The 13,139-nt window shown below is 37.9% G+C and overlaps 1 protein-coding gene across 5 annotated transcripts in view; it reads left to right on the plus strand.

The window, feature by feature from the left end:
- HYCC2 (hyccin PI4KA lipid kinase complex subunit 2) overlaps nucleotides 1-13,139 on the plus strand; it is a 55,828-nt gene that overhangs the window by 19,814 nt on the left and 22,875 nt on the right. For 2 of the 5 annotated variants that reach the window (XM_078379798.1, XM_072978893.2), the window contains exon 2: nucleotides 10,698-10,806. The exons of the other annotated variants lie outside the window; for them this stretch is intronic. The gene's annotated coding sequence lies outside the window, so the exon portion shown is untranslated. The remainder of the gene's footprint in view (nucleotides 1-10,697; nucleotides 10,807-13,139) is intronic. 5 annotated transcript variants of the gene reach the window in all.

The raw sequence follows: 13,139 nt of genomic DNA on the forward strand, positions 1-13,139 counted from the left end.
CTGTAAACATGGTTCTTTAAGTGGATTCTCTATGAATACACACGACCCGCCCAACCTCCCCACCTGCCCGTCACTGTTGATTGAGGTCCAACTCTCTCTATGTGCGGGCACATGGAACTGGGGATTTTTGGCGGGCTGCACTTGCGCAGTGCAGGGCAACTCAAACATTGTATCTTTTCCCTCATAGCTCTGGAAAATTCCGAGAGGAACCAGCGCAGGCGCTGTTTAACCCATCAGTGTGTATTCATAGAGAATCCACTTAAAGAACCATGTTTACAGGTAAGTAACCTGTTCTTATCTGCTCTAGTTCGGGGATTTTGAAGATCAGGAAAGGCAAAGATGTATTTCTGGGGATACATTAATATTTGCTTTGTCTAAGGTACAACAAACACGTTGGCATATAGATCTCCATCAGACCTCAAGATAGCTGGTTTCTATACTCATGGATCGTTGGCTTCAGATCTGAAGAATAATTATAGTATGTCAACAATAGGCAGCATTGTATTTAACTATTAAGTGAATTATTAAACTAGTATTAGAGGGTGGAGAAGCTATTGTATTTATTTGTATTTGCAGGCCAGTGTATTTTTTGCAGGAATAGCTGATGGGCTATAAAATGTCATAGACTGTTTCTGGTGTTTTTATTTGTGCTATTTTAAAATGGCTAAATCTTAAAATAAGCAACAGTAGCTGTCTCTCTCATCGCATAAGTAATGTGTGGTTTAGCTTCATGTAAACTGTTCATACTTAACTAGGGAAATTATTCAATTGTGTATACAAAATTTATAATCATTGCTGCGGTTCTGGTCACCATTTTGCTTCTCAAGGCCCTGTCTTCTAGTCTGAGAGCACCTTCCTTTACAATTTCTTTTCTACACTATTTTTTGTGTACACTTAAGTCTTTTATACATGGAAGCCATTTTTACTAGTGAAAAATGCAACATGCAAAATACACTAGGTGGAATAAAAATTAAATTTTCTTTAGCATTAATTTTAGTTTTGTGGCATATGCAGCAAAGTACAGTAGTGTTAAGTTTTCCTAGAAAGTTACATTTTTAGCAATACACACACACACACAAAACATTGCTAAAAACTATATACTGTATAGCTCTCTCTCTTTAGCTCTCTGTCTCTGTATGTCTGTATGTCTGTCTGTCTGTCTGTATGTATGTATGTATGTATACGTGTGTGTGTGTGTGTGTATAGTGATTGTGCTTGAGGAAGGAAATAGTATCTTAAAATGTGTTGGCTGTTAAATGATAAATATAGGCACTTGGGAGAGTCCTTTTCTCTTCAGCTTTTTGCTGCTTGACTTCAGTGCTTCACCTCCTTTTTTTCTTGTGTATAATTCAAAATATATATAATTGCTTCCTAATTTTGATTCCTTGGCCATGCTGGCTTGGATGATGGAAGTTGTGGTCTGGTAACATCTCGGAACAACTGTTATAAATGGTTTATGACTGGTGGAAATCTGATGGTGAACAGAATACTTTATGGAGTTGCTGTCTCATGGAGGAATAGTTAAATGAGGTAGATAGGAGAGATCTGAAGAAGTCATTTTTGCTTTGTCCAATATCTGAAATTTTTCTTTTGCTATTGCTCTGTCTTTTGTACTATGTGTACTTTTGCTTTGTATTCCTTAGTCAGGATCAGTTGTGATTATAAAATAATGATGGTAACATTCAAGTGTAATATCAGGATTATAGACGGGTGCAAACCAGAAAAATGTTGGTTCATGGTAGTTCTGAACTTTAAAAAAATGAACCACAAACTGGTCCATTTTTAAAAAAATGTTTGTACCTTCGGGGAGGGAAAGCCCCCCACAGTCCCTCTGCTGCCTGTCTGTTCCCTTCCCAGTGCTCTGTTGCCTCCTTATCTGGGCTGGCCATCGCCGCCTCCTCCTCCTCCATTGTTGGGCCGGCTGCAGATGGGCGATCCTGCACTGTGTCGCTCTGATCTGGTGCTGTGTGGCCACACAGTTTCCAGATAACGTTCATCCCAGCTGATTTCCCTGATCAGCTGGGACCCTGGCACATGCACAGAGAAAGCAGGCCCAGCCCACAGAAGCCAAGCCGCTGTCTCTGTGCTTGTCCATGCCTGTCAGCTTATAGGCGTGGGGGGCGTTATGCACAGAGACAGTAGGTCTAGCTCCTGGAAGGGAAGCTGGCAACCATGTCTGAAGATGGTGACAGTGGAGGAGGAGGAGACAACAGCACAAGGTAGGGAGATGACAGAGGCAGTGGGAAGGGGGCGGGGGTTGTGGGGACAGTTGAGGCAAACAAACCAGGTACAGTAGTTGGTTAAATTGGTTAAAAAGTTCATTGGTTCAGTTCGTTTTAGTTTGTCAGTTTTGACGAACCTGAATCGACCTGAACCAATTAATCAGTGATTTTTTAATGAACTTTCTGGTTGGTTTTGTGTCCATCTCTAATCAGGATATGTCAACTTTTAGAAGACTTGTAAATGTTAAACAAAAAAGGAAAGAGAGTCTTCATGCAGAATCCAAAGGAATGGGTGGGTCAATACCTTCTCAGCCTGATGAGGGGTTTTTGGGGTAAAATACTTGCTTATGGTAGTAATTCTTAGTGGCCAAATAAAGGTATAATCCACCCTGTGTTCAGTTTATAAATGCTGACTCTCGAATTCATTTAAGAGGGATGGACATCTTCCTTGAGTGCAAAGGTTAATAGGTACTGTTGAATTCTTCCTTCCCTCTGGCTGTGTTTTAAAATGAATCACTTTGTTAAGTGATTGTTAATCTTGTAACCAATAATTTGATAAAAACTTGACCAATACAGTATGCCTGTTCTACAGAAGAAGCCATAAGAATTTTTGAATTGCTCTGGCACCCCCAGAATTGAGATTTAGTCTGGCATCCAAAGAACATTACATATGCACTTGGATAATGTTTTATGTCATTGCCTTCTAGTTCTTTCGTTAATCCTTTATTTGTTGGTAGAGCAAATATTAACAGTAAAGTTATTTGTTCCATCTGTCTTAAAAAAACTGTTTCAATGATGGACAGTTCCATTGCCTTGTAATATCTGATGTATAATATTACTATTGCATATTTAGCATACATTTCACTTTGAATTGCTAATGCTGTTATTTTATAATAAAGAATTTTCATTTGAAATGATATATAAATGCAGTAGCACAATTTTGAGAGGCAAAATAATTAATATAAGTAGAATGTCAAACTTTGGTTTCCAAATCCTACTGTGTGTTTGTGCTGGATTGGAAATTTTTGGAGTTTTAGCCAAAGAAAGTAACTTTTCTGAGCTTTCATCGAGATACAGTACGTTTATTTGCTTCAGATGATGGCACTGGAGCTTCGCTGTTAAGTTATAGCATTTCTTGCTTCTGCTAAATGGCTGTTTTTTATTCAGTTTAAGATATTTCTTGATCATCTTTATTTTTTACATAGTTTATATTTTGCATACTTTATTTTTGAACCTACTTGAGTTATTTTTTTCTTTATTTAAAATATTTTTATCCCACCTTTCTCCTTAAAAGGAAGTTAAAGCATTTGAGTGAAATTCGTGGAAAGCCAGCAGTTTCCTTTATCGATTAGCAATGCTATCAATACCCTTGTGGCTTTTATGTTACTTTCAGCAGCTTCAAATTGGGTTGCTCAGTACTTAGCAGTAGTGCTGTGCTGTGTGTTATTTTTTTATATTTCTTAAGGTTTATTCCTAGAAAGTGTAATCATACTTGTAATAAGGGGAGGATTTGGTTCATGTATTTCCCCTCCTATATCTAGCCAAACTGAACACATCACACCAGCGAGAGACACATATAGTTCAGTGGTTTAGGAGATTGGAAGTTCAGTTCCCCACTCTGCCTCCTTGACAGGGGCTGGACTCACTCCATAGGGTCCCTTCCAGCTTTGCAGTTCTAAGATGATGATGATGATGATGATGATTAAAATGTCTGATGTTCCCTGACTTCTGTTGTCCTTTAATGAATTATTGCTTATACTGGAGCCAAATGATATTTATAAGACAGCTGACTGCTACAATTTTGGTTAATTGGCACTTTGGTTTTAAGCATGTGAGCTTTTAAAACAGCCATAAAGTGTAAAAGGAGTTTATTTTCAAAGCAGTGTGTTTAGGATTAAATTGTCAGTCTGTCGTCTTCTGTTTGGATATCCCCCTTTTTAAAATAGCCTGTTTCTTTTACATTTCAGTGTTGACTAAGTACTGAATAATCATCTTTGGCACAGTTCTACTAGTTAGCATTATTCATGCACATATGCCCACATTATCCAAAGCATAACGGGCAAAATTGCTGACATAGTCCAACTAATACTATATCATTCAAAATATATTTCTATTAACCAATCTAAAGCTGTGCATTTTATGTTAACTTACAATAATTGCAGAAGCATGAATTTATCTGGTGTATAAATTTTCGTACATCATGAAACTTGGGACTTTTCATGCAAATATTATATTGAATCTTTCTTCATGGAATTGGTCAGTTTTGAAATCTACTTAGCTTTAGCAAAATAGCTGCGTGATACAGCATGATAGTATAACATCATTGCTGTTGGAGTTAATGAATCAACCTCATCCAGCTTAATAATAATCTTGACTTACTAGTTTGGGCTGTAATAGTTCAGAGCAAATCAAGTAAGAGAGGATGCTGAAAATCCACCAGATGTATTCTGTCCCTTTCTGTTCTCATTAAAAATTTGCCCATAGACCCTTTTAGTTTGGTCCAAGCCTGCTTTGGATCAAGACCCATTTTGTTTGGTAATGATCGTACCAGATCTAGATTTCTAATGTACGAGGACAAAGTTAATTTAAGAGATTTACTGAACCAAGTTGAGTGGGACAGTCTTCTGTTTTATTCAATTGCTACAAAGGGACCTTTTACTGTCTTTGTGTGCTTATGAAATAGATGTGATTTGGGTTTTATGGGTGTGAAGAAATTGAGGAAACATAGATTGAGGACTTTTCTGGAAAATTTAGGCTTTTCTCAGTACCTGGGAATGGCTGGCTGAGAGAAAGGTGGGAGAGATTTTGCCCACAGAGGAGTAGATATACCACCTGTGGTTTATCTTTTGGGCAAAGATTTCAAGGCTAAGTCAGATTGTTCCTTGGTACTGTGATGATTGGAAACTTACTTCAGCTGCGTGTGAAGGGAGGTGGGTAGAAACTGCTCTTGTCTTCATGAACATTTGAGGGAACCTGAAACCTGATGGGGACAAACCAAGGTCTAGAAGGTGACAACTAAGGTATAAAAAGTTCAGAATTTAGTTGGCTTAGTTTCTCTTAGGAGATGTTATGCTCAGTTGCTGTCATATTATACCATTCTGGGAGGGATGCACTCTATGCATGCTCCGAGACTATATTGATGCTATGCTAGTGTGTAAATATTAGGTAGTTGGCTTTCTTATTTTCTTTTGAGTTTGCTCTGGTGTTGCTGTTGCCTTAGTCTGCGATTCATTGTTTGCTCCTGAATACTTTTGATGCCTTTTTGAAGCCTTTTGAAACTTTTGCATTTTTCACTGTACAGTATTTAATAAAATGTTAAAAAGTCTCAATTTAATCATCTGGATTTTTTGCTGAGAGGGTTTGTGGTACTTAAAACCAGGTCTTGTCTTGATCACCTACTGGGAGTCTGGGTGTGGTGGCAGTTCTACTTTGCAGGTTTGGTTTGAAATGCTAAGTCTAAAGTGTTGTTGATATGTGGTGTCAAGTCACCCTCGACTTACGAGCAACCTCCAAAATATCTTGTTCTCAACAGTCTGCTCAGCTATTGCAAATTCCAGCCCCAACCTCGTGGAATCTAAAGCATTTAACTGTGGAAGTTTTGGAACTCCCTGAAAGCATCGCTTGGTCAGGTCAGACTGGAGTTTTGGGAGGCACCAGGACCAGGCAGGTTCCCTAGCCATCACCACCTTTAACTCTCTTGGACTCACTCACTATCAGCAGGGTAGTGTGCTGAGTGGTTAGAGCAGGACTCCCTAAACCCATTGGTCTGTCACAGCAGGTATTTGGTTATGTTAGAGAACACATGACAGCATGTAAGTTACCATGCCTTTCTTGCAAGTTGAGACATGCATAAATTCATTCAATCTTGGAATTCTCTGACAACATTGTAATGTAGATTGTGTCTCTGAATGAATATGCATGTACTCGGACATGTTCTCAAAGTGTAAAAAAGAATAGGGTAATGCATTAGTTGTTTGTTTTTGTTTTTTTAGTTCAGCTGCAGTTTATGTTGGCACAAATGCCTTTTAAGCAGTCATACAGATTGCATGCAGGTCAAGAAATAGAAAACAAAAGGACACGTGCATAATAGCTTCTTGGCTTAGGAATGTTGCTTTTGGGAACTAAACATTACTGAAGTCAGTACAAGTTGGCGCCAGGTTCCTATGTGATTGAAGGCTGAAGAATCACAAAAGAGTGGAGTTGAATTATTTTGAGCTTTGTAAGCAAATATGAACTTTCATAGTAACTTTTGGTTCTGCAAGTCACTTTCAGCTACTATATAGAAGAGCAGAGCATGGTACACAAATCCCTTTGTCAGGAGATCCCAATATCAGAAGGAAGCAGAATAATATGCTTATTCTGTGGAATAATTCTATAGCTCCACTGTTCAATTTTAAGTTTTTTTTAATTTAGCAAAGATTATATAAAGGCAAAGGAGAAAGAAAATAAACAAAACACTGTAATTTTAAAAACTGTAAAGAGAAAAAAAGAAGAATCAAAAGTGGGAAGGTTACTTTACATCTTAGTAGAAGAGGTGCAGATGACCACATACCGTTTTTTCCGTGTATAAGATGCCTCCCACTTTTCTAATCCAAAATTAAGAAATCTGAGTCGGGCTTAGCAAGTGGAGGGGAAAGCACAAAGCCTTGCAGGATCACTTTGATTCCTGCTTTCCCTTCCACTTGTTTTTGTTCTCTTCTTAGCTTAAGACAACCCTCAATTTTAGTCTAAAGATTTTAGACAAAATTATAGTCTTATACATGGAAAAATACAGTAAATATCCCTCTGAGGCTGACATTTATTTCATTCATTTGAATATTGAAATGATTATGAGGTCCTCATTTCTTTGAACAGCAGAAGGTGCATATTTAACTTTTCCAATGTTGCAGTGCATAGAGGAGGATCCATTTTTTGATCATTAGAGAATTACCCAGGGGCAAGTAAGTAGTTGAGAAGCATGTATATATCTGCAAATTTCAAGAATTGTTCCAGTAAAAAATAGTAGTAGTAGTAGTATTTCTTTTGCAGTCACTGACCCAATAACAGTTAAAAAATAGTCTAGATATTGAAGTTTGAAAAATAAATAGTGTCATTTCAACTGGACCTAGCCAGATACGTGTTTGAAAGAGACTGTAGTACTGACAGCAGTTGGACACAAAATTAAACATTTTCTAATGTTTAATTTTGTTAAGAGAACAAGCAGCTCCTTCCTTGTATATACTAAGGTGGATGAGCACATGCCAAAATGTTAGTGTGAATGATCAGACAATTGAAGAAAAGTCACACGAACCTTTAGGCACAATATCTTAAAACAATTGTTTTCCCAGGATTTGATGTCTAACACAGCCAAACAGATTTATTTATACAGTGGAAATCTTTTACCGGGAAATGGGAACAGATATAGGAAGAAGAAAATGCATGAGTGAGGATTCTAGAAAGTGTTGCTTTTATTTGAATGAGGCAGTGTTCTGTGTTGCATTTAACAGATGAAAACCCAGCCCTGTCACAGGAGCTGACAAAAGATGGATTGGTAATCTATCTCATTTTGCGTTGGCTGGGTTACTGCGCAGTACCTGACAAGAGTCTTTTAGGTTCAGTGTAGGATGATTGCATGATGCTGTTTCTAGGGAAACTGGTGTTGGGAGCTTGTAAAATGATAAGAGAAATCTGTTCCAGAGACAAGCATTTCAAAGCAGTTCTTGGATCACACTGAGTTGGTTGATTAGATTTTCTGCATATTGGTATGGATGCCTCTGCAGTTCATACTTAACAGACCCTTAGAATAGTGGGCTGTATTTTTTCATCTTTTGGTCTAGGATTCTAGGCATTACAAAGACTGTTTGTAACCTGGGGCCTGGTAGTTTCCTGACAGCCATTGAGCATGGTTGGCAGGAAACTATCAGACCCCTAATACCAGTTCCCAGAGAGTTTAGCCCCACCCAGCCTCATCCTCTGTTTTCATGATAATTGATCATGCCCAACAGAGCCTTTATTTCTCAGCCATAAGTTATTCAAAACACCAGAGAGGACTTGGGTGTTTTTTTTCTAACAGCTCCCCCACCAAATTCTGGCTTGAGAAATTCCTGTCGACTTATGGGGCTTATAGTTCAAAAAATATGGTAACCCTATGTGTAGTAAATAATTACTCATTATTAATGAAAAATCTTGTGGTATCTTGTAGTCCCATTTCACATATTTTATTTGGCATAAGCTTTCATAGATTGCAGGCTACTTCATTGTATTTCATCAGATACAATGGGCTTTATAGTCCATGAAAAATTATGCTAAAAAAGCCTAGTTAATTTTTAAGGTGCTATAATACCTTTTGCTATTTTTCCTGCAAGAGACTAAGAAGGATACCCCCTGGATTACCATAATTGTACCCGTGCATAAAAGTAGAAACTTTGTACTGTATTCTGGAGTTTCAGTCATTTCTGATTGTGGGAAGATTGAAACCTATAGTATGTTCTCATCAGTGTATTAAATATGTAATAGATGAAAACCGGACCTTATAGGGAAGGAAATAAGTCATGGTGGTGCCTGAGGAGTCTCTCTCAATTTTTCCCATTATAATAATATAGCACAGTGGTTGCTTATCTCTCAGAATTATGTATAATGATAACTGACATTTACCTCCGGAGTTGATGAGTGCTCCAACACTGGAGGGATTCAAGAAAAACTTTAGACCTGGCAGATGTGCTTTGATTGTAGTCCTGCACTGAGCAGGGGGTTGAACTTGATGGCCTTGTAGGCCCCTTCCAACTTTACTTTTCTATGATTTCAATAATATTTTCTTCTTTCATGACACTGCACTCAGTCTACATTAAAGGTACTCAAATGCTAGGATTATTGTATATAATGCTTTACAAAGTTGTATAACAAGAAGGATGAGATTTTGGTGAGAAGATTGCAATTTAAACCTCGAAAGGTGGAAAAACGCAAGGTGGAAGAAAAGAGGAATGAGGAGGAATGTAAACAAATGCAGTATCTTATATTTATCTCCAGCATGTGTCAATATGGCTTTTTAGACCACAGGTATAAAGCTTTGGGTTCTATGTACAGTACAGTTCGTTGATCACCTCACATTTGGAGCTTGAAAATACGATAGTGTGCCACAAAAGCTTGGGAACTGTTGGTAAAATGTTCTGAATTTGTTTCCAAATATTCTTCATTATATACCCAATATCATGTTTTTATAGATTTCACTGTAAGAAATGAGAGTCGTGTATTTGGTAGTGGTGAATAAATGTTTTCTAGAGTAAAGTCAGATGATGAGTGATACTTTTTGTTGCAGAATTCTAATGAATTGAAACCTTGACTGATGGATAACTTCTACATGTTAAACTGCTGTCTTTATTAATTCGCTTCCAAGTGAATTAGGGACATTATGAATAAGTGACCTTCAAAAGCTCCTGTCATTAACAGTCCTGTTCAGGTTTTGCAAACTAAAGATTGTGGCTTTCTTTATTGAGTCACTACATCTCATGGTGAGTCTTTTTTTCGTGTCGCCTTTTCTTAGCATTATTCTCTTTCGTAGAGGGTCTTATCTTAAGTTATACTCAAACCACAATAGTTCCAGTGTAGTCATTTTGGCTTCTGGTTGATTCAGGGTTGATTTGCTCTAGAACCACTTATATTTCTGGCAATCCAAGATAATTAGTTTTACATTTTCAATAAACTGAATTTCCTCTTGTCAGCTTTCTTCATTCCCCGGCATTCTCATCTGTACATACTAATCAAGAATACCATAGTATGGCTGATGTTGGTCTTTGTGGCCAGTGCATATCCTTACATTTAGGGATCTTTTCTAGTTCTTCTGTAGCTGCCCTTCCCATTTTCGGTCTTCTGATTTCTTAGTTGCAGTTTCTATTTTGATTAATAACTGAAGCAACATACTGAATACTCTTAACAATGTTGGTTTCTTTATCACCATTAAGTTATGTAATTCCTCTGTAAATATTATTTTGTTGTAATGTTCAACTGTAGTCCTATTAAGATGTCTTCTCTTAATGTTTTTTCCATAAGTTTCAGGAATAGCAGTTCTCATAGTAGACATTGAATTTATTAACATAAATAGCTAACATAATTATTGAAGGAACGTGGCTGGAAAAATACTCGTTGTCCATTTCTTTAAAATCCAAAAAATGATGCTGACACATATATCTAATACAGTGGTGTCTAGCAAGACGAATGCCTCGCAGGATGAAAAACTCGCAAGACGAATGGTTTTGGTGATGGGGTCGATGACTCGCAAGACAGATGTTCCTATGGCCACGCTTTGCAAGATGAATGTTTACCTTTTTTTGTTCCCGCCTCATGTTTGCTGATTTTTAAATGTTTTTCTATAATGTTTAAAAAGTTAGTTTTTTGATTGAAATTTTTGAAATCATCTGCACAATGTGTATGGCTTTAAAGAGCACTTAATAAACCCTTTGTAAACCAAATTTGACTTTGTTCTTACTTTTTTGCCCATAGGAACACATTAATTAGATTTTAATGCATTCCTGTGGAAAAACGTGTTTCGCAAGACAAATTTTTCGCAAGACGACATTAACTGCAGAACGAATTAAATTCATCTTGCAAGGTACCACTTATAGAGGCTTTTTTCTGTTTTTCACTGTAGTTAATTTTGGTTAAGATTAAGAACTGAAAAAATCATTCAATTCTGACGATAGCTTCTGATATCATTCTTCTGGTAACTAGACTCTTTCTGTTTGTCAAGGTTTGGTTTCTGTTGCTATGTAAACTGCTTTAGTGACTGAATGGGGGCTAAAAGAAATTGAAGTGGTATTAGACAGAGTGGTGTTCATAGCATTAGCTAGAGATCTCTAGTGCGGTGACAGGTTGATCTTTTGGTGGCATGTGTATGTAGCGAAGAGTTTTCCCCCATTAAGTTCTGATTGTATTGTGGCATGTCAAGATGCCTGAGAAGCATTCTGTCACTAAGCTAGTATTTCTTGTTTCTCAGTAAAACATGTAGAACATGTTTTTTGCCTTTAAAAAAAGGTTGGATAACACTGTGTTTATTTGTAATTACAGTATTCTCTCTTACCCACTTTTGTTTAAATAGGACATTACAGTTTTGGTTGCACTTGCTAATGTGAGGTTTTGCTTATGTCATTGTGCTGTCTCTGCAACATTCACAGATTCACTACAAAACCCAGATTTGCTTTCTGGGTTTTGTAGTGATATTTAGATTCATGGAAGGAAGGCCCTTGTCACAAGGCCAAAAACAATTACAGCGGTGCCTTGCATTACGATCGCTTCGTTTAACGATGAAATCGCATTACGATGAACTTTTTGCGATTGCGAAACGATGCTTCCTATGGGGGAATTTCGCTTTGCAATGATCGGTTCCCTGCTTTGGGAACCAATTCTTCGCAAAACGACGATTTTCCAACAGCTGATCGGCGGTTTCAAAATGGCCGCCGGGTAAATAAAATGGCTCCCCGCTGTGTTTAGGGACGGATTCCTTGCAAGACAGGCAGCGAAAATGGCCGCCCTATTGGGGATCTTTGCTGGATGGCGAGTTTTAAGCCCATCGGAATGCATGAAACAGGTTTTAATGCATTTCTATGGGCTTTTAAATTTCGCTTTATGATGTTTTCGTTCTACAGCGATTTCGCTGGAACGAATTGACATCGTAATGCGAGGCACCACTGTATTCCAACTGGATCCATTCAGAGATCTATGTATTGTTGTGCTTTCTCTAGTTGTGTGAGTAAGCAGAAATGATGGATTATGTTTTACACAAATGAAGCTACTTATCTGAGGGAACATATTACACAATCCATGCATGTGGTTTCAGAAACCTCTGGGAAGTTCATTTCCACTTTTAAATTGATTCTGTAAATAGATTTATATAATCATTAAGAAGTATAGGGATCATTCTTTTAGAACCTACAATATAGTATGAATGCCACAGGATTGTGCAGGTGCTATTATCTTTTGGAATTAGGCCCTCAAACATGAGGATGCAGCGCTCCCAATTTGTAATCCAGTAGATACTAGGTCAGTAGAAATTAGAACTCCTGCAAGAGGAGTTTACAGGATTGCACTCATCCTTTTCTACCAGCACAGGTTGTCCATCAGTGACTAAGCAACTGTTTATTGTGTCAAGCATAGCCTTAGACCAGATGGAAATGAATTCAAATAGGAGGCCTTTCCTGAATTGTCTAAGAGCCCCAGCTGTCCTCATACAGTACATTCTCCAGATAGGAGATAACTGCAGTTGACTGACATTTGTTGCATTCTCTGAGATTCAAGGATGATTTTTTACAAGTAACTTTTTAAAAGGAAGATTTTTTTTAAAAAAAGACTGTTTGATATGGAAATATACTAATTATAGCCAAGGGAAGTGGCAGTTACAGTACTTAAATGACAATTTCACAGTCATTTAAATTTGTGAGAAATGGTGCATTTTAAGTAAATGACTTTCTCACTAAATTGAAAGCAAGCATTCCAAGAATTCCTTAGAGGGAGATGCTTAGATAAGCAGAAATACAGCCATTCTGGTGAAATTTCTTTTGGGATAGATAGTATGTCAAAAGCAGACTTGACCCAATGCTGTGTGGACATTTTCAAGCTTCATGTAAAGGTAAAGGTAAAGGTTCCCCTTGACAATTTTTGTCCAGTCGTGTCCGACTCTAGGGGGCGGCGCTCATCCCGCTCTTCAAGCCATAGAGCCAGCGTTTTGTCCGAAGACAATCTTTCCGTGGTCACATGGCCAGTGTGATTTAGACACGGAACGCTGTTTACCTTCCCACCGAGGTGGTCCCTATTTATCTACTCGCATTTGCATGCTTTCGAACCGCTAGGTTGGCGGGAGCTGGGATAAGCGGCGGGTGCTCATTCCGTTGCGTGGATTCGATCTTACGACTGCCGGATCTTCTGACCCTGCAGCACAGGCTTCTGCGG

This window comes from Pogona vitticeps, chromosome 1 (genome assembly GCF_051106095.1).
Source record: "Pogona vitticeps strain Pit_001003342236 chromosome 1, PviZW2.1, whole genome shotgun sequence".
Classification (NCBI taxonomy): domain Eukaryota; kingdom Metazoa; phylum Chordata; class Lepidosauria; order Squamata; family Agamidae; genus Pogona; species Pogona vitticeps.